Source organism: Pelobates fuscus, chromosome 5 (assembly GCF_036172605.1).
Source record: "Pelobates fuscus isolate aPelFus1 chromosome 5, aPelFus1.pri, whole genome shotgun sequence".
Lineage (NCBI taxonomy): Eukaryota > Metazoa > Chordata > Amphibia > Anura > Pelobatidae > Pelobates > Pelobates fuscus.
Window position 1 is genome coordinate 112,035,081 of NC_086321.1, and position 20,521 is coordinate 112,055,601.

A 20,521-nucleotide genomic window follows, 5' to 3' on the forward strand; every position below is an offset into this window, starting at 1 on the left:
ACATACCTTCCTTATTTTGTTTTTAATCTAACTAATCCTTGTTTTACTTTTCTCTTCTCATTTATGTATCTAAAAAAAGTTTTGTCACCCTTTTTTACTGACTGTGCTATTTTCTCTTCTGTGTGTGATTTGGAAGCTCTTATAACTTGCTTAGCCTCTTTCTGCCTAATCTTATAGATCATTCTGTCTTCCTCACTCTGTTTTTTTTTATAATTACTAAATGCTAACTTTTTGTTTTTTTACTATTTTGGCCACATCTGCGGAGTACCACAGTGGTTTCTTGAATTTTTTGCTTTTACTGACAAGCCTAATGCAATTTTCTGTTGCCTTCAGTAGTGCAACTTTTAAATAATCCCATTTCTATTGGACTCCATTAAAATTGCTCCAGTCTGATAATGACTCCTTTACAAATATTCTAATTTTAGAAAAGTCTGTTTTTCTAAAGTCTAAAACTTTTGTTTTTGTGTGGTGTGAGTAACGGTTCTTATATTAAACCACACTGACTGATGATCACTGGATCATCCTACAGTAATATCGGATACCAAATCTCCATTTGTAAACACAAAATCTAGTATGGCCTCTTTACGAGTTGGCTCCTCAACGACTTGTTTTAGAGACAATCCCAGTAGGGAGTTTAGAATATGTGTGCTCCTGGCACAAGCAGCTATTTTTGTTTTCCAATTCACATCAGGAAGATTAAAGTCACCCATGATGATAACTTCCCCCCTCATTGTCATTTTAGCAATTTCCTCAACTAGTAGATTATCTAACTCTTTTATTTGTCGTGGGGGCCTATAAATCACACCTACACGAGTTTCTGTGTGATTACCAAATTCTAATGTAACCCAAACGGACTCTATGTTCGCCTCACTAACTTTTATTAGGCTAGATTTTATGCTATCCTTCACATACAGGGTCACCCTCCCCCTTTCCTGCCTTCCCTGTCTTTTCTAAATAAAGAGTACCCTGGTATTGCTATGTCCCAGTCATTTTTCTCATTATACCATGTCTCAGTAACAGCGGCTAAATCTACACTATCAGTTGCCATTATTGCCACAAGTTCATGGATCTTATTCCCTAAACTGCGAGCATTTGTAGACATGACTCTAAGCCTATCATTTATTAACACACTTGCTACAGGCACCTTCTGTCCTTGTTTTGGGGGACAATTGGATTGATGTTTTATCACCCTTTTGCCCCACCACCCCCCTCCTAGTTTAAATACATCCTAGAAAAACCTCTGAACTGCTCACTGAGAACATTTGTTCCTTTTTGAGAAAGATGCAAACCATCTTTTTTGTACAGTTTATTTCCATTCCAAACAGAGCTTCCATGAGAAATAAAGCCAAATCCTTGCTAGGCAGATGTTTTTAATGTCTTGGCTTAGTAGTGTATAAAACACAGTCTTTTGTTTTAGTGACCTTGCTGGCACACCCCCCACCATGCAAAAAAATTATAATAAAGAAATAAATTATTACCCAAACCAAGGCCAAGGTCTCCCTGCAGCTCGGTCCTCTTCCGGTGATGTCACTTACTTTCACTGAGGGTAGGAATGCCTTAGATTATGAACAGAGGAGAAGACTTAGGCTGCATGAAGAAACAGCTGTGTCTCCATTGGTATTCTGTCGTCAACTTGCTATGCGTGCTGATGCCCAATATGTACATTATTCGCTTTAATGAGTCTGAAATTCTTGCTCCAGGCTGTCAATGACACAATCAGAATTGGAGTTACAGCTCAAGGAGCAATGTACTATTCCTCTGCATGTGCAGCACGTCAAACAGAAATGCTACACATACAGACTCCAAGTACCATAACCACTTCAAAACACTGGAATTGACATGGTGCTAGTAACCCTTTACGATTACAAAGAGACAACATTTGTACAGTGTTGCGACAGGTAAACTGAGTTAAACTCCTACAACTTGAAACATTTCAAAAGTCTAAATATATTGAATTTGGGGTGGCTTAAGAAACACCAGAAGATAATCAAAACATTGATAGTTTAATGTCAAGGATTTAGTTTCTTCTACTTTTGCTTTGTTTGACTGTTTGTGTGTGCACCATTGTTGGATCGGTAAAAGGCGTTCGCTCGTTATATTCTCGCTCCACTGTGAATTTGCAGTAGGTACTGAAGATTACCAATAGAGGGCTTGACCAATTAAACCACCCTCTATTTTTTACCATCTTCTCCTTCTCCTTACCATCTTCTCTTACAATTTACTTTTATTCACTGCTTATGTAATTGCTATATTTCAACTATAGTCATCTACCTCTCCAAACTGCAGCCCCGAAGATGTGGCTACAAATACATCGAAATAAATTTCCCCATGGGTTTCCAAGACAGAAACCTGAATCTGTAGCTACACAGCGCACAGAACTGTTTGACATAAATTCTCAAAAAATAGTGCAGCAAAGTCTTGGCCATTTCACAGACAAAACTTTCAAATTTACAGTGTCACTGTGAACTAGGATTTTCACTTGGCAAGAGAGAAACTCCACTCCATAAAACGTGCATGGAAATAGAATAAATATAGAAGATAAGTTATATTTTATAGGTATTTAACTTGAAGGGGATAATTAATGTAAAATGGAATGTAAATGCATAGCGCCTTCCAGGAATCACTTTTAAAATTAAAAGGAAAAAAACATAAACTTAAATAAAGGAGCCAATGTCTACAGAATATATTTTGCTGCCACCGAGAAAAGAAATGATTTTGGATCAATATCAATATTTTACACACAACCATTACAAAATAATTATTATATAATATTTTAAGTAGCATTTATTAGCTGTAATGTATTGCACAAAGCAGTTGAAAAATACGGATTAAATTGTTGGTGTGATTTTTATTCTTTATTGGCTATATAAAGCCTATTAGGCCTCACTGTGCCAAGCTGTTTTTTTTACGCCCACTCAAGGTATTTTAATGCCATGCATAAACCTCCTACACAGTAATGATTAATTCCTTGGGCCCAAGGCACCTAGGCATTTACTTGATTTGAGGCAATATCTATCATCATAACTGTGTTTGAAGAGGAAATGATTGGGAAATAAAAAAAAAGGTTACATTAAGCATATGTAAAAAGACAATTGGAGTCTTCATCATGACAATTCATTTTTTACAAATAACACTTTAAAAAAAAAAAAAAAAAAACTTTTTCTAGTTTCAATTTAATAGATATATAAATATAGATGAGAACACACATAACATTGTTTTTTCACTGTATATTCTCAATAATGGATGAAGCGTCACTTGCATCCTCAAAGGTAATAATGGACTTTGAAAATAGTGCTCAGAACTAATTGATTAACTCTGCAGTTTGTTGGTCCTCAATTGCAGAATATATTTAAAAATAAATAAAAGAAAAACACATTGAATACCAGCTAAACAAAAATTCAGCATGCCACTGAAATCACTGTTTGGTAGTCCTGTCTGAACGACATTTACAATTCAAATACTCACTAGTCTTGAGTTTCAAAGGCCGAAGTCAGTCCAAGGTAACAAAACAAAGTAAACAGGAACAGCCAGAAATATAAAATACACTTATTTTATTCACCTCTTAGGGCTATTAAAATCCTATATCATATTAGAAATTAAGTGCTTTCAAAGATTCAAACATCAAACTTTTACAATGAAACGCGTAGACAGTGGCTTTGAAGTTTGATGTTTGAATCTTTGGAGGCACTTAATTTCTAATGGTCACACTATCTTATTTGTTGGGATTTTAATAGCCCTAAAGGGTGAATAAAATACCCCAACTGCAGGACAGCTATGCCTGTGGGCAGGGCCGGATTAAGAGCACAGTGGGCCTGGTGCTGACAATTATGATGGGCCTAATTACGGAATCTTATCGAGCCAAAACACTAAAACAATCATACCTCCCAAGCGTCATGTATTTGATGGAGATGGTGCTGGAGGGAAACTCATAGGATGCAGCTATAAGAAAACACATACTCTATGCTAATCTCTCTCTAATTTATGCTCTAATTTATGCTTTCATCTGTCAGCAGTGTCCAGTGAAGCAGGAAGTCAATGGGTGGGGGAAAGAGGGGCCACTGGTGCGAATCACGTGACCAGACCTGCCAAAAGGGGAGAACATGCCCAAAAAGGGGGCATGTCTGTCCAAAGAATTTGAAGGACAGCCTGGCATGAATGCATGTCAGGCATTTGGGGACACTAAGACACTAGGGACACAGAGGCATGGGAACACAGATACTGGGAGACTAGGGGACACTGGGAGACTAGGGGACAGACACTTGTGGACATAGACATGGGGACACTGGGATATATAGGGTCACATGGGGACACTAGGCACACTGAGAGACATGGGACATAGACACTGGGAGACTTGGGGACACTGAGACACTGGCGGGGGGACATGGGGACACTGGCAGACATGGGGACATAGTGTCTCCGTGTCCCTATGTCTCACAGCATCCCCATATGTCTCAGCATCCCCATGTGTCCCAGTGTCCCCTAGTGTCTCAGTGTCCCCATGTTTTCCAGTGTCTGTGTCCCCATGTGTCCTAGTGTTTCAGTGTCCCTTAGTGTCTGTGTCCCCATGTGTCCCCTAGTGTCTCATTGTCCCCATATGTCCCCTAGTGTCTCAGTGTCCCTATGTGTCCCTGCTGCCTTTCCCCCCATCCCTCACTTACCTGAGCTGTAGAGCTGCTGTCTGAACTCTGTGCTGTGTTGCTGCTCCCCCACGGATCATTGAGTAGTAGAGAGAGGCAGGGATATGCTGTAACTTCCTATCCCTGCCTCTCTCCACACACAGTGACCACTATTGACCGGTGCTGGTATTGCAGAGTAATCTCCATTTATTCTGAGAAAAATACCTGCATTTGTATTGCTGGTATTACAGCAATACCGGCACTGCCAGGCAGCCTCATATACCGGCTGTGCCAGTAAAATAAAAGTCAGGTGGCAAACCTAAGAGTAGTGTGTAAAAAAATAAAATGAAAAATAAAAATATGATATATATTTTTTTAAATTTAAAATGGGCCTATTCCATGGGCCTGGGCCTGGAGCTGCAGCTCCATCAGCCCCTATGTTAATATGGCCCTGCCTGTGGGACATACGTGTCCTGACCTGGAGTTAAGCTCTTACTAATTCAGGACTTTCCTATTAGTGAAATGTTTGTTGGGCTAGGAACTGAGGAGACAGCAACAATGCAATACTGTCTTTTCAGCTCCACTCTTCACATATTATTGGAAGAAGAGATACTGAATGTACAATCTGGGATACAGCTGATATTCCTAAAAGGAATTAAATACAAAAAACAAAGTGTGATATTGTTTAAAATACAGAGGAACCGTGGAACTCTAACTTAATCCATTCCTGAAGGTTGTTCGAGTCCCAAAGTGTTCGAGAAACGAATCAACATCTCCCATAACAATTAATGTAAAATGTATTAATCTGTTCCAGACCCCCAAAATTACAGAATTTTACATTTATATGTATGCATTAAAATAGATAAATAATAAGCACCTTACATTTATTTAAGTGGTTCCTCCCTTTCAACTTGCTAAAAATGTACTGTTGGCCATTATTACAATTATTTATAATAATTTTCTGACTTAAAAATGAGAAATGGCTCTTTGTTGTATGTTCGGGTATTGAAGATCGTTTGCGTATCGAGACATTTGGCTCTTTGTTGTATGTTCGGGTACCGAGCCATTTTTTAGTCATGGCTCTTTGTTGTATGTTCGGGTACCGAGACATTTTTTACTCAAAATTTTTGTTTGACTTCCGAATTGTTCGAGAACAGGACCGTTCAAGTTCCGAGGTACTCACAACATATGGACTTTCAGGCATTAAGGTGCCTCCCCTGGAGTTGATGGAAGGCTGTAACCTCCTTGTAGTCACCACTTCTAGCCAGGAACCAAAACTGGAATCCAGATTGGTAGGTAACAAATGAATGTATTAATGTAAAATTAAATATAATATAATATATAATAAAATATACAATAGGTCCAGGTCCTACATGTTTCGTTCCAATAAGGAACTTCCTCAGGGACCAATAGTAAAATGTAAGTCATCTCATAAAGTCACCAAAACAATTATTGGAAGAAGAACTGAATTATAGTGGCATCAGCAAATAGGATCTGCTGCCCGGGAATGTAGTTCTGCCCAGTCATTGAGAAACTGGGCCTTGATATACTGTTGCTATCCAAAGTTAAAATGAACTTTAAACCTATCCCTAATCCTAAATAAAATCTTATTAAAGATAAATATTAAAGATAATCTCATCTCAGGATCCAGAAAGAAATAATAGACCAATTGATTTGGTATTATTGCCCCAAAATCCACAGTTCACTATTATGCGGAATATGTTGGCGCTTTATAAATGCTGGTAATAAATAAATAAATAAAGGTATCCTTTCTCTCTCTCTCTCTGTTATGCCCGTGGTTTGTTTGTGCCAGTGCTGCAAAGCTGATCTTGATGTTAGAACAACGACAAATATCTATGCAGTTTGTTATCCTGCGATATCAAAGGCTTTTATCATTTCCCAGACTTGTACTTACATATCTATTTTCTTTCAAATCTCTTCTTTCTAATGATACCAAAGACACAAATGCTCTCACATATCAAAAATAGAAACTGTAGACATTTGCAAAGCAGGAACACAAGTAATATTTCTCAAATAAAAAAATACGTTCTCAATCAGCAGTGTATAATTATTTTACTATGTGGCAATAGAGAACTGTGCATTGATTAGGACCACCTATAAAATAATCTATCCCTCCTGGCAGAAATAATTTGCATATAACACTGCATGCAGGGCTCACGGGTGGTTAGAATACACAGAAACAGTGTCCTTACTTGGCTTGCAAGATTGTTACCAGAATTACCCCAGCTAATAGCTAAACACCCAAATAAGACACAGCCAACTGAGTTTATGTACAAACATTGGCCACAGGGTTATAAACTTGAAACCAGCATTTAACATCAAATATTAACTTAACATGCTACTGACTGCTGTCTAGGGCACAACAGGTAGTTAATACCTAAATACTAAAACAATGAGATCTAGCCATATTTCATAACTTCCCTCAGTGGTCACTGGAAGGGGGATTTTAACCGGCAGAGTAGGCACCCCCCTACAAGACTGTCGCCTCTAGGCAGATGCCTACTCTGCCTAATGGAATTCAAGCCTCCATTGTGTAGTGAAGAGCAATCAGGTTCCTCCCTCAAGTAATTGTGAGGTTTTTGGTTGGACTTTATGTAAGTCCCCTCACCAAGTTAAGCAATGGTAGGATAAAGAATTCAAGCAGGAATGGAGGTTCAGCATAGACAGCATTAAAGGAACACAACAGGGTCAGGAACACAATGTGTATTCCTGACCCTATAGTGTTAAAACACTATGGGGTCTAAAAAAGCTGTAAAACGCACCTTTATTCAAGCGCAGTGTGGGACTGCGGGACTGCGGGACTGCGGGAGCTGACTCTACCCCTGATCTGCCTCCTTGACTGAGATGATGATCAAAATTAACAATCTCAGCCAATCAAATGCTTTCCTATGGCAAAGATTGTCAATTCTGATCATCTCAGTCAAAGAGGCAGGGTAGGGGGTCAAACTAAAAGAGGCAGGGTAGGGGGTCATAGAGATGCATTGAATCTTGTGCGGCACTGGAAAAAGGTGAGTAAATTACTTTTTTTTAACAGGGGTGGCGATAACCTAAATGACTACATTCCTGACACTATAGTGTTCCTCTACATTCCATGTAAATCGATAAAGTGCCTCTAGTGTCTGTCCAGAAGACAGCCACTAGAGGCAGTCTTAACCCTGTGAAGTAAAATTGCAGTTTCTCTAAAACAGTAATGTTTTACATTGCAGGGCTAAGTGGACAGGGGCACTGCACACAGACCAGTTCAATGAGATTAAGTGGTCTGGGTGCGTATAGAGTCCCTTTAATGCTAACACGGTTCTAGTAAGCCTTTGACTGAAGACCCTCGTTCTCTTTTAGGTCAGGTTTACTCAAGGCTATCAGTATAGTTAGGGAAATCAGCAGCCTATTGTCTCTTTATTCCTTCCACCCTGATATTCCAGTGGCTGGCAGAGCTGTAAAGCCTTGTCTTCGCCATTGATAGCTTCACACTGGTTACTGAATAGCAGCGCTGACATCTATAGTAAAGCCTCTGTCTAATCTTTGCTTATCTCTTACAGTAGAATGTGTCCCTCTTGATGATATATTTATCTAGTTATTTAATTCAAGTCCCCAGCTCTCATGGAATATTTTGAGCTGAAGAATACCGAAAATTGTATCTAGTTATTGAGTTCAGTCGTAAATTAATGAAGTCAGAGGGTGAATTGTCTGAGAATCCATCAGAAAGTGTATTAGATGAGCTGAACGGCATTATATTTTAGAGTCTGTAAGATACAAACAAGCTCCTGAGCAGGAGATATATGTTTGTGAAATATACAGGGATCCAATGTATATCATAATCACTTGCTTAATTTATTCATAATAATAATATAGGCTTTCAAATATATTTTCCCTCTGAATTTAATACTATTACAAGTGTAAAGAGAATCATCCTTACAGTTATATAAAGTGATCTGGTCCACAAATAACAGTTTGCGTTTCTTAACCCCTTTATTTACAAGTTCTTTTCATCTAGAGGAATCTGCTTAATTTTCATTTGTTCATTTTCTAATTTCGGTTTGTTAAAAATTCAGAAAACATTGATTCGGATGAACAAACTTTTGTGCAAAATTGTTGTTCATTTTTAAAGTTTGGATGGCTATTATTGCCTATGGGGAATTAATAGAGGTGGTAGTTACAGAGTACAAATTTAGGGATTTTATCTCTTAAATATGGCATTCCAACCCAACCGTACCAATTTTAGTTAAGGAGTTAAAGAACGCAAAGATCAAAATGATGTAAAGCCCTTTTCAATTTTGCTCGTTCAATTATTTAGTAAATTGCTCCCTAATTCGGCAACCTTAAATATGGCGATCCCACGTAAATATCACAAATTAGGGAGTTATATACTATACAGCTGAAAGATCAAAATGAACAAAACCCCTATTCTTAATTTTGCTCTTTCAGTTCAATAGTAGATATCTCCCTAATTTAATATGCACAAATATGGAGTTTACAAATTAGGGAGCTATCTACTAAACAGATGAAAGATCAAAACACATTGCATGCGCCTAATGACATCCACAGGTGAGTGTACGTAGCAATTGATATGGTGTTTTTTTATTGATAATTGATAAGTTTGCAAAATCAACATTCCAAAACTAAAGACTAGATTTTGTTATCAAATGTATGATCATGTAATTTTAGAATTACTATAGATGTGTGGTTAGAACTAATTGTGAAAATGATATCCATCATATAAAACACCATATTTTACATTATATATATTGCTCTATTATGTATCTCTTGACTGCCAAACAGTATTAAATTAGATATTGTTTTTGATAGTTACTTGATTTCGATTTTATCCTGAAAAAGCAAACCATATAAAAAGGCTGTCATTGTATCATGCATTATTTATGGATAGTGTTTTTTAAAATAAATACATTATTCCATAGCACCATAAACCCAGATTCCAGCGTCCATTTAAAAAAAAATAATAATTGACAATGAAAAGGTTATTGGTTTGTCTAGGTTCAAAACCACAGTAACATCATTGTCTTTTTAAAAAGTGAGCTGACAAATGAAGACCGGCAGTGAATGGGTTATATTTGAAAGCAAGATTGCTTTTTCACTCTGTATTAAATGTCCACTCTCGTTTGTAATTCTTGCTTTTGATTTGTCGCAATGTTGTATAGGATCAATATGCAATATCTAACCGCACGGTTTTGTTTCCTAGCAACTAAACACCCCAAAAAAAGACCTGTAGGTAGCTATTTGTTTTTAGAAACCATTTTTTTCCTCTAAGGCTATAACATGAGTTAGAAATCTGGTATCTCCCAGCATAATTAATTACAACTTTAAAAAAGTCTCCTCAAGCTCCCTTCTGTAATTCCCTACACTTATTAATCTAAACATCTACACACATAGTAACTTGCGGATGGATGATTCGTTCATTTGAATAGGGAATGGTCTATAAATTGTTGTTTAGCAAGTTGTTAGAACCGGCAAAGAGAAACAGATTTAACATTAACGTAGATATATTGTACAATGGAAGAATGTGAACTTCAATGTAACTCTTAATTTTCTTTTAAATTATTTTATTTAGAACATGTTATCCAACATATAAGGAACCTGAGAATATAAAATACCATGTTACTGAAGAAGTGAACATTTCTAATTCAGGAAAGGTAATTCAATAATTGCATACGAAATCCAAAGGAGTCTGAGCATGAGGACTCATTATTTGACCTATAACAGTTAAAGGGACACTGTAAGTACGGTAACTGCTTCATTTCATTGACGTGTTTATAGTGTCTATAACAGTGTTAATTTTGTTGACTAACAATTTTAGTCAAATTTTAGTAGACTATAATTTTTGAGATTTAGTTGACTAAAACTAAAACAATTTAGATGACTAAAATATTACTAAAATGGCTAAAATGGCTTTTTAGTCAAAAGCCTATGACTAAAACTAATTTAAAATTTGCTGCCAAAATTAACACTGGTTTGTAGTCCCCTACGGCTGGCCTTCTATTCAGTTTTAAACCGGTTTTAATGTTGTAATGTTAGATGGGAGTCCCCACCAACCCATTCCCTCTGTGCTGCTGAGCAGCAATGGTTGGCTGTGAATGACTGAGAGGGTCAATGGACTATCACAGTGCCCATTGCAGGAATGAATAGGTATGTCTACAAGGAAGTCTGTGATCTCTGCATTAGCCGTACTTCTAGTGGAGGTGGGGCTCTGCTTGAAAATAGTTTGACACGGAATGAAGAAAAAGTGCCAATGATGTGAAGTGATTAAAGTGCCTTTAGTGTCCCTTTAAGATCGCCAAAAATACTGATGCACCTGTTACCAAAATCTCGTGTTCAGTAACAGTAAGTTAAATCACTGTACTAGAGGAATATAAGAACCTTAATAGAAAGAAAAATATAAGTAAATCTGAAAAAAAATGAAATGCTAGAGAAAGAAACAATTGGGAAAGGAAATAGGATCATGATACCATCTGTGAATCCCTGGGATGGACCAGTGGTCAACAATCATCACAGTGTGGATAGTCTTGTGCCTCCAAAAAATCAGAGCCAATTAAAGCATGCCTTGCAAATGGGCAGCTCCATCTTGGACCCCTGATAATCATTGTTAAAGGGGCTCTGTCCTTTCAACTTGACAGGAAGCATAAAGAAAATATACAAAGACGATGAGAGATAAAACAATTTTTGTATTTCTCGTTCTCATTTGCAATGTTTGGCCTGACTTGCCTTGCCCGGTCTGAATGCTAGAAAATTGACAGTTCCCCTTTAATTTTTTTTGTTTTCTATTTAGTTGTTAAAATATTTCATTAGTGATGGTGCCTCTTTAAATGAAAAGCATACATTAGATGTATGTGCATTACTAATACCAATGAACAGGATTGCAGCAGAGGGAAACAAGTAAACTTATAGATTAACCATTACAGCAATTAATGAGCAACATTAACATTACATCACAAAATATCACTTAGTTCTGATATATCAAGTTAATTGGTCTCTTTTTCATCCAGGCATGTGTGTCTGTAATTTGGGACCTGTCAGAAAAATGTGTTACTTTTTACAGAGAAGATTAACATGAAATATTGATCACAAAAGATTACATCTCATTGTATTATACGGAAACAGCAAAGCTAAAATACTACAAACAGTTTCAAATTCAGCCACTTGAACTGCAGATAGAATGTGTTAATGATATATGTATATTTATTTATAAAAATATTTTACCAGGATGGATACATTGAGATTTCTGTCTTCAAGTATGTCCTGGTCTACAAAACATTGCATTACAATAGGGTACAATATTACACATATACAATATACAAACTATATATACACACATATAAATTTAATACATAACAGGTGATAAATATATTCAACCATGACAGGTGCATTCTGTGCTGAAGTATATTGCCATAGATCTCTTAAAAGATTTTAGATTGAATGAGGATTTGACTGTGTCCCTGAGGTTATTCCATAATTGCGGTGCTCTGTAGGAAAAGTAGGATAGAGCCACTTTATTTTTGTATTGCGGTATGCTAATTATCATGCTAGTACTGGATCGGAGGTTATAGGAGTTGGGAACAGCTGGGGAGAGCATTCTACTCAGGTAGGGTGGGAGCTTCCCAGAAATGCTCTTATGCACAAGGCTGGAAAGAGTGTGTCGGGATTCCAGCTATAGCCAGTTTAGCTCTTTTAACATGTCACAGTGGTGGGTAAAGTAATTACATTCTAGTACAAAGCGGCAGAACAAATAATATAATGTATTAAGTTTATTAAGGTGGGTTTGCAGTGCGGGTGCATACACTACATCCCCATAATCAATGACCGGCATTAGCATTTGTTGCACTATCTGTTTTTAGGGCTTAGGCAGGATTTGTTTCTGTACAGGGCACCTAGTTTTGAGTAAAGTTTTGAAGTGATTTTTTTTTCAATGTGAAGGCCAAAGGATAGATTGGGGTCTAGCAACATACCTAGATATTTAAAAGAGCAGACTGCTGTCAGTGTGTTATTTGAATTTGTTCTGATACACAGTTGTTGATTTTGTAGTTTACGTAATTTAGGTACAGTTCCAAAGATCATTGTAACAGTTTTGTCAGTGTTTAGGAAGAGTTTGTTATCCGCGATCCATTTTTCTACCTCTGTGAATTGGTTTTGGAGCACAGCCTCAAGCTGCGGTAGCTTGGGTTTACTAGCGTAGATGACCTTGTCGTCTGCATACATGTGTACAGTTGAGGATTTGCAGACGTTAGGCAGATCATTTATAAATAATGTGAATAGCAGGGGGTCGAGTATGGAACCTTGGGGAACACCACACGTGACTGGAAGAGGGAGGAAAGCGCTATCAGAAATGGCCACATATTGCACTTAGTCTGAAACATCGATCGAAACCAGGTTAGTCGACAAGCACCAATGTCTGAGTTTTTAAGTTTTTGCAAAAGAATGCCATGGTCTACTGTGTCAAAGGCCTTAGCAATATCAAGGAAAATAGCTCCAGTTAGGTCTACTTGTTCCATTCCAATTTGGATGTCATTGCAAACTTTTAAGAGGGCAGTCGAAGTTGAGTGATTTGGACGAAAGCCTGATTGATCAGGGGTCAGATAATTTGATTGTAGATAATATTCACATAGTTGAATAGTGGATGCATTTTTCCAAGATTTTTGACAATACAGGGAGCAATGATATCGGGCGATAGTTAGATAGCAAAGTATTGTCCCCACTTTTATGGATAGGTACAACTTTTGCAGTTTTCCAAAGTTTGGGTATGTATTCTGACACCAATGATTCATTGATAAGGGTAGTGACAGAATTAGCAATTGCTGGCGCACTGAACTTCAGCAACATTGCTGGGATTTGATCTGGTCCACACTGGTTTTTCATTTTTTAATTATTAAGATGTTTATTAACGACACTAGCAGGCACAGGTCTAAAATTGAATATCTCTAAATTAGTATTTTGAAGATTTGGTAGGGCCTGATCTTTATTTGCGGTCTGAAAATAAGTGTCATTTGTTATCTTTGCAACCAGGGTGGTAGCACATCCAACAAAATAATTATTAAAGGTATTTGCTACACCTAGGGGGTTGCAATGTTTGGTTGTCCATTTTGACAGTGGAGGGTTGGGAGTGGATTGTGGGGGTTTGTATGCTATTTATGATTTTCCAGAAGTTTCTTGGGTTTGATAGGTTGTTGTTCAAATTTTCACTGAAATATCTGGCCTTTGCCATTTTTGTTTGTTTTGTGCATGCATTTCGCCAATGTCTGTAAGTACAGTGATCGTTCATGGAGCCAGTACGCTTGAACTTTGACCACAGTGAATCTCTAAACTGGTACATTTGAACTAGGTCAGGTGTGTCCCTTTTAGTCTCACTTTACGCAGAGGGGCATGCAAATTCCAAACAAGCAAGAGCTCGGACTGAAAAAATGCAATTGCAGAGTTTAGATCTGGTATTATACATAATCTGTGCCGTGGTATGTTCTTGAGATCATTTAAAAAGGATTCAAGATTACATTTTTGTAAGACCTCGTGATTATAATCTTGGGAGTGGACTTAGTGGCCTTTGTTTTGCTTATGCAGTTCACTAGACAGTGGTCACTGAAACTGTTAGGGAGAACGCCTGCCTCCTGGATTCTGTCAGGACAACTGGAGAGAATCCAATCGAGCAGGATATGGTTCTGGCTTTTAATATTAATGCGAGTTGGGGAGGAAATGGGTCCTCTTGGGTCCTCTACCGAGGCTTTGGAGCCTAAGAGTTCTGTTCAGTATGTTCAGCTGTTTTTTAGAATTGCACTCTTATGGACAGCCATCTCAGATGTCTCAACTGGAATCTGCTAAAGCCACTCCCCCTGCTTGGAGATCACAGCCGTGAGTGCATCTATTACAAATGGGACTACTACTGCCTTCACTTTCCACATCCTTTATAGCACCTCTTTCAGTCCTTGGTATTTGTCCATCTTCTTATGTTCCTTCTTCTTCCTGGTGTCATAGTTACTGGGCATTGCCACATCCACCACCACTGCAGTCTTCTGTTCCTTGTCTACCACCGAATTCTCAGGTTGGTTGGCCACTACCTGCTTTACTGTCTGGATCTGGAAGTCACACAGGATCTTAACCATATAATTCTCAACTAATCTTTGTGATATCTCCAATTTGGACTTTTACAGGTCCAGACCATATTCTATGCAGATATTTCAGTACACAATCCCAGGATCTTGGTTGTGCCTCTCAGTGTATACTATACCTGCTAACATCTTGCACCCGGCTACTATGTACTGGATTGTCTCAGGGGCCTCTTTGCACAGTCTGCACCCTGGGTGTATCTGCCTTGTGTGGTAGATCCCTGCTTCTGTTGAACTGGTGTTGAGTGCTTATTCCTGAGATGCTAGTAAAGGTTACCTCTGTGCTGTCTTTCAGTCTTGCATTTTCCAACCACTAGTAGGATTTTGTAATGTGAGTCCACTATCTGCCAGTGGTACACCTCATGGAGTTGTTTGTCTTGCCATGGAATCTCCTCTCTTTTTACACATCTATCTGTTGTTGTCTTAGCAGTTCATCTTTGAGAGCCATCTTCATGAGGTACTTGTGAATGTTCTTTATTTCATCCAGGACTTTGACCTTGACACTTATACCCTGACCTCGTTCCTTCCAGCTGGTGTACAGTCTCTAAGTGCTGGATTTAAGGTAAAATCCTCCATTCATAGTGAGTTCTTTTCAGGTTTTGACATCCATTGTGACCAGCTCATTCCTTGGCCAAGTTATTATTCCAGCTGGGTACGTGATGACTGGTAGGCCATGTGTGTTGATGGCTTGGATCTTGTTCTTGCCATTGAACTGGGACTTCAGGACCTGTCTGACTGTCTGGAGCTACTTGGATTTTGCTATCCTCCTCGCTTCTTCCTTGTGGTTGCCATATGTTTGTGGTACCCCCATGTACTTGTAGCTGCTTTCTACATCTTCTATTTGACTTTCTGGTACATGAACTCCTTATGTCCTGATCATATTCCCTTTTTTGTTGTCATTCGCCCACACTTATCTATGATGTCCTTGCTGTATATCCTAGTAAGGTGTATCTGTGTGTCAATGTCCTGATCACTCTTGGCATGACATGTAGAGTAGGTGGCTATTCGTAGCTCCACTCTTGAACCTGTACATTACATCTGCCTAAAATTATCACAGTGAGTGCCTGGGTTTTTTCCTTTTGATAGGCTTTCTTGTAGTCAATCCAGGCTATGCACAGATTGGTCAGTCTGGTCATTTAATTCTGTGTGACTGTTTAGACTACTATCAGTTGGTGTTTTGATCATCTAGGATTGTTATCAATCCTCTTTTGAGCATTTGCCATGTACTGACACATATGTCCATCGGTCTTGAAGGCTAAGCACCTGACAGATGTTATGGGGCAGCAAGTGATTGGTCTGTAATTACTCGCTGACCCATGCAGATACACACACGCTCAGTGACCCATGCAGACACACAGAATGACCCATGCATATACATACTGACCCATACAGTCACAAACACTGACCTATACACACTGACTCATGCAGATACAAACAAACAAACTGACCCATACAGACAAACGTACTCACTCACTCATGGAGACACTCACACACTGGACCATGTACATGCACACACACACATGTACATGGGTGTGTACAGGTGGCTGATCACTGGGCTGGGCAAGGCAGGCTGGTAGCTGGCACTGGCCCCTTGCTGGACGAGAGAGTGAGAAAGGCAGGGTAGATTAGGGAAGGCGAGGGCAATTGCTCTTGACAGCAGGCCTTCTGTGCTGGCAGTCCTTTTTTAAACACCCTTGCCTCCTTTACCTGCAAGGAGGAGATTGTGCAGCATTATGACAGTGATGCCATAGACCTGTCTGCTTTCCTCTGATTGGTGCAGTGGCTCAGCAGTGCACTGAGAAGGAGAACAAGCAGTTCAGTACTGTTCTTTTTGTGCTGGCTGAGCACAGCACACACAGCTACAGGGGCTGGCCCAGCAACTGCTCCCTCAGCATGAGAATGGTCTGGCTATGATCTTCCCATCAGCCATGCTGCCCCTCTCTTGCCTGTCACCCAGAGGCCATGGCCTTGGTGGTCTTATGGGAATCTGGCCCTGTCAAACCCTAAGGGTAAGAATGCACCTGCACACACCTGTCCTATATTTTCCAAGTGAAATTAACTTACATTGTTATGGGTGTGGGCAGTGGTGTATTTTGGATATGTGCTCCCATAGGCATGTCAAAACTCAGGCACCCCGGCCCTAACTGTTTAAGACGAACAAATAGTTTGACTGACAGACACACTCTGACACACCTATTCACTGACAGGCACACACTTTCATATTCACACATACAGTAACATACGTTCACTGACCACCACACACTGGCAGACACACATATTCACTAATAGACACACACACTGACAGACACACTCACTCGGACTCACAGTGACAGACATGCACACATTCAATGACTGACACACATATTCACTGGCAGACACACACACATTCACTGACAGACACCCTGATACTGACACATTCACACACTTACAAAGTATTATAGATATTTTAAAAATATTAATTTTAATCCACCCAGCCTCCCTACCTTTAGGAGATCTGGAGTGGATTCTTCCCCCCGGATCCAGTGGAGCTGGCTGCTGGGCTGGTGGCTTGCTGGGCGGCAGGGCGTGCAGGCAGGCAGGTGTACAGTTGTGGCAGCGAGGGAGCTGTAATCCTCCTGCTCACCTCCCTTGTCCGCCGCTCAGTGGATGCCGGATGACGTCATATTCCGGCTCCCAGCATCACTGCGGGTGCGAGGGAGCTGAGCAGTAAGAGCTCAGAGGGCTCCGTCGTGCCGTAACCCCCCACTTCCCCCTCCCAGCCACACTGGGAGCATTTTAAAGCCTTGGGGGGCCCTAAGGTGGCTTTTTTTTTCCGCCCCCCCCTAAAAGTGCCACCCAAGGGGAGTGTTCCATTAGAATTATGCAGTGAAGAGAAACTCTCTCTCTCTCTCTCTCTCTCTCTCTCTCTCTCTCTCTCTCTCTCTCTCTCTCTCTCTCTCTCTCTCTCTATATATATATATATATATATATATATATATATACAGAAACAATATTTAAAACAAATTATTCCAGTTTGGTCAAAGAGTAAAACCCATTTGACCGTAATCTGGAAAGCTGAATAGAAACCGAATGACACTGCCTTGCTGTGCTGGATACCTGTGGTTCTTCTAGTCTAAGGTGATCTGATAATGCAGTAGTTCCCACGTTCATATTAACCTACCAACTCATACTAGGTTTGGACAGTATTTATAGGCTGAATGCCATCAACTAATACTCTCTGCCAGTAAATCCTAGACCTAGTATAAGGTAGTATGACAATAGGAAGTTATGACCTTCCTCTTTATCAGGTTTAATCAGACTGGAAGAGCCGGGAGCTTGACATAGCAAGGTAAATGCTAAACCCTTTGTTAATGGTTTTACAGATTACCGCCAGACAGCACCTGGGGACTCCTGGCACCATAAACACAACAGTGTGCTGTAATTGTTATGGTGTTTGGTGTGTCATTTTAACATGTAACAGCACACAGAGACAATTTCAGATAGCATTATAGTGAAATGCTGTAAAGATACACAAAGTAAAATAAATAACATTTTGAAATTTACAAAAAAAGCTACCTTGTTTGCATTTTGCCCAATAAGAATATTGTTTACCGGTAATTCAAATCAGGGTTAGATATTAGAAGTCCATGGATGAGAATGAAGTAATGGTATGTGTAACTCTGATATAAATTCTAGATCTTTATGGACAATAAAATTACAAACAGACATGTTCCACAATTTTCACATATACTGCATATGAATAACTATGTAAGTATTTAATTAGTCTTGACATTTACCTACTTAGATTTCCAGAGGTAATAACCAGTAGTACTATGTACCAGCGCTTTTTTAAAAATAAAAAAACTATTATACATGGTATAGGGATGTAGAACCTTGTTTACACAAGTTCTGAATACTAGAAAGCTTGCTTTTTACTCAAGATAAAGTAATGCTTACTATTATGAACAAAATAATTGAAGGACACAGCTGAAAACACATCATGTTCTTTTATTGGACTTTGGCTTCTGTCCAGCAAGAGAACACTCTTCCACTGAATGCATTAAGATTTTGCGCATTGCATCAAGACACAATTTTATTGACATTTTTGGGAAGAAATGTGATCAAAATATTAATTTGTTTGTCCTATAATAAGAGCAGATTTAAAATAAAATATTACAATTATACAATCGAGTTATCATGTCACCATCCCAAGATATTACGTACAGTTCTGATGGAGGATCAAAAATACACATTTGCTTTGTTATTTATATCTCTGGCAAAATAAATGTTTTTAATAAATGCGCATGACCTAACTTCCATCAGGGAATCAATCAAATTATCCAGAATATCCAGAATTGCTAGCATTCCTCAAGAATGTACGTTAGAAGTAGTAGATAAAAGGAGCCTGAAGGAGTTTGTATGTATTTAAGTAAATATCTCCTTATAAAATTCAAAAGGTTTCTTATCTTATCTTCATCTGTTGTACCCATCACTCATTCTAGAAATCTTAAAATTAGAGTCCTGATGAAAGCTCCATGGAGGAGCTGAAACGTTGACTTAGATCTGCTACATTAAATTTAAGATTTGGAAATCCCAGAGTGCCGGTATTTTTTTGAATATATATATATATATATATATATATATACACACACATGTGTGTATATTTGTATATACACATATATAGTCATGGGAAAAGAAAGTACACTCTATTTACATTTTATGGTTTTACATATCAGGACATAACAATTGTCTGTTCCTTAGCAGGTCTTGAAATTACTGTATTTCAGGGCCGCCATCAGGGGGTGACAACCATGACTGCTCTGGCAGTCCTGGGCCCCACTTTCTTTCCCTGCACACATAGATAGCGAATATCGCTATCTATGTGTGCAGCCGCGGGCCCCCGGCTCCCTGTTACCGCAGTCCACAGAGGGGGCCCAGGCAGCACACAGCTTCTCCTCCTCTTCTCCTCTCTGCTAAGAACTCTCGCGAGACCCGCGGAGAGTTGCCATGGCAACCGGGTCTCGCAAGAGTTCTTAGCAGAGAGGAGAAGAGGAGGAGAAGCTGTGTGCTGCCTGGGCCCCCTCTGCGGACTGCAGTAACACCCCCCTTCCCCCCCCCCACCGGACCACCAGCAATAGAATCTCCCCCCTCCCTGGACACAGGTAAGCAGGGAGGGGGGAGAAACATTTACATTTAGTTTACACATTGCACATTTACACACACACACACTGCATACACTAACACAACACACACACACACTGCATACACTAACACAACACACACACTGCATACACTAACACAACACACACACACACTGCATACACTAACACAACACACACACTGCATACACTAACACAACACACACACACTACATACACTAACACACACACACACTGCATACACTAACACACACACACACACACACACACTGCATACACTAACACAACACACACACACTGCATACACTAACACAACACACACACACTGCATACACTAACACGCACACACACACACACACACTGCATACACTAACACAGCACACACACTGCACACACTAACACAACACACACTCTGCATACACTAATACACACACACACACACACTGCATACACTAACACAACACACACACACTGCATACACTAACACACACATTGTATACACTAATACAACACACACACTGCATACGCTAATACAACATACACTCTGCATACACTACACACTAACACACTCACTGCATCCACTATACTGACACAAACTCTGCATTCGCTACACATTAACACTCTCTGCATTCACTACACTAACACA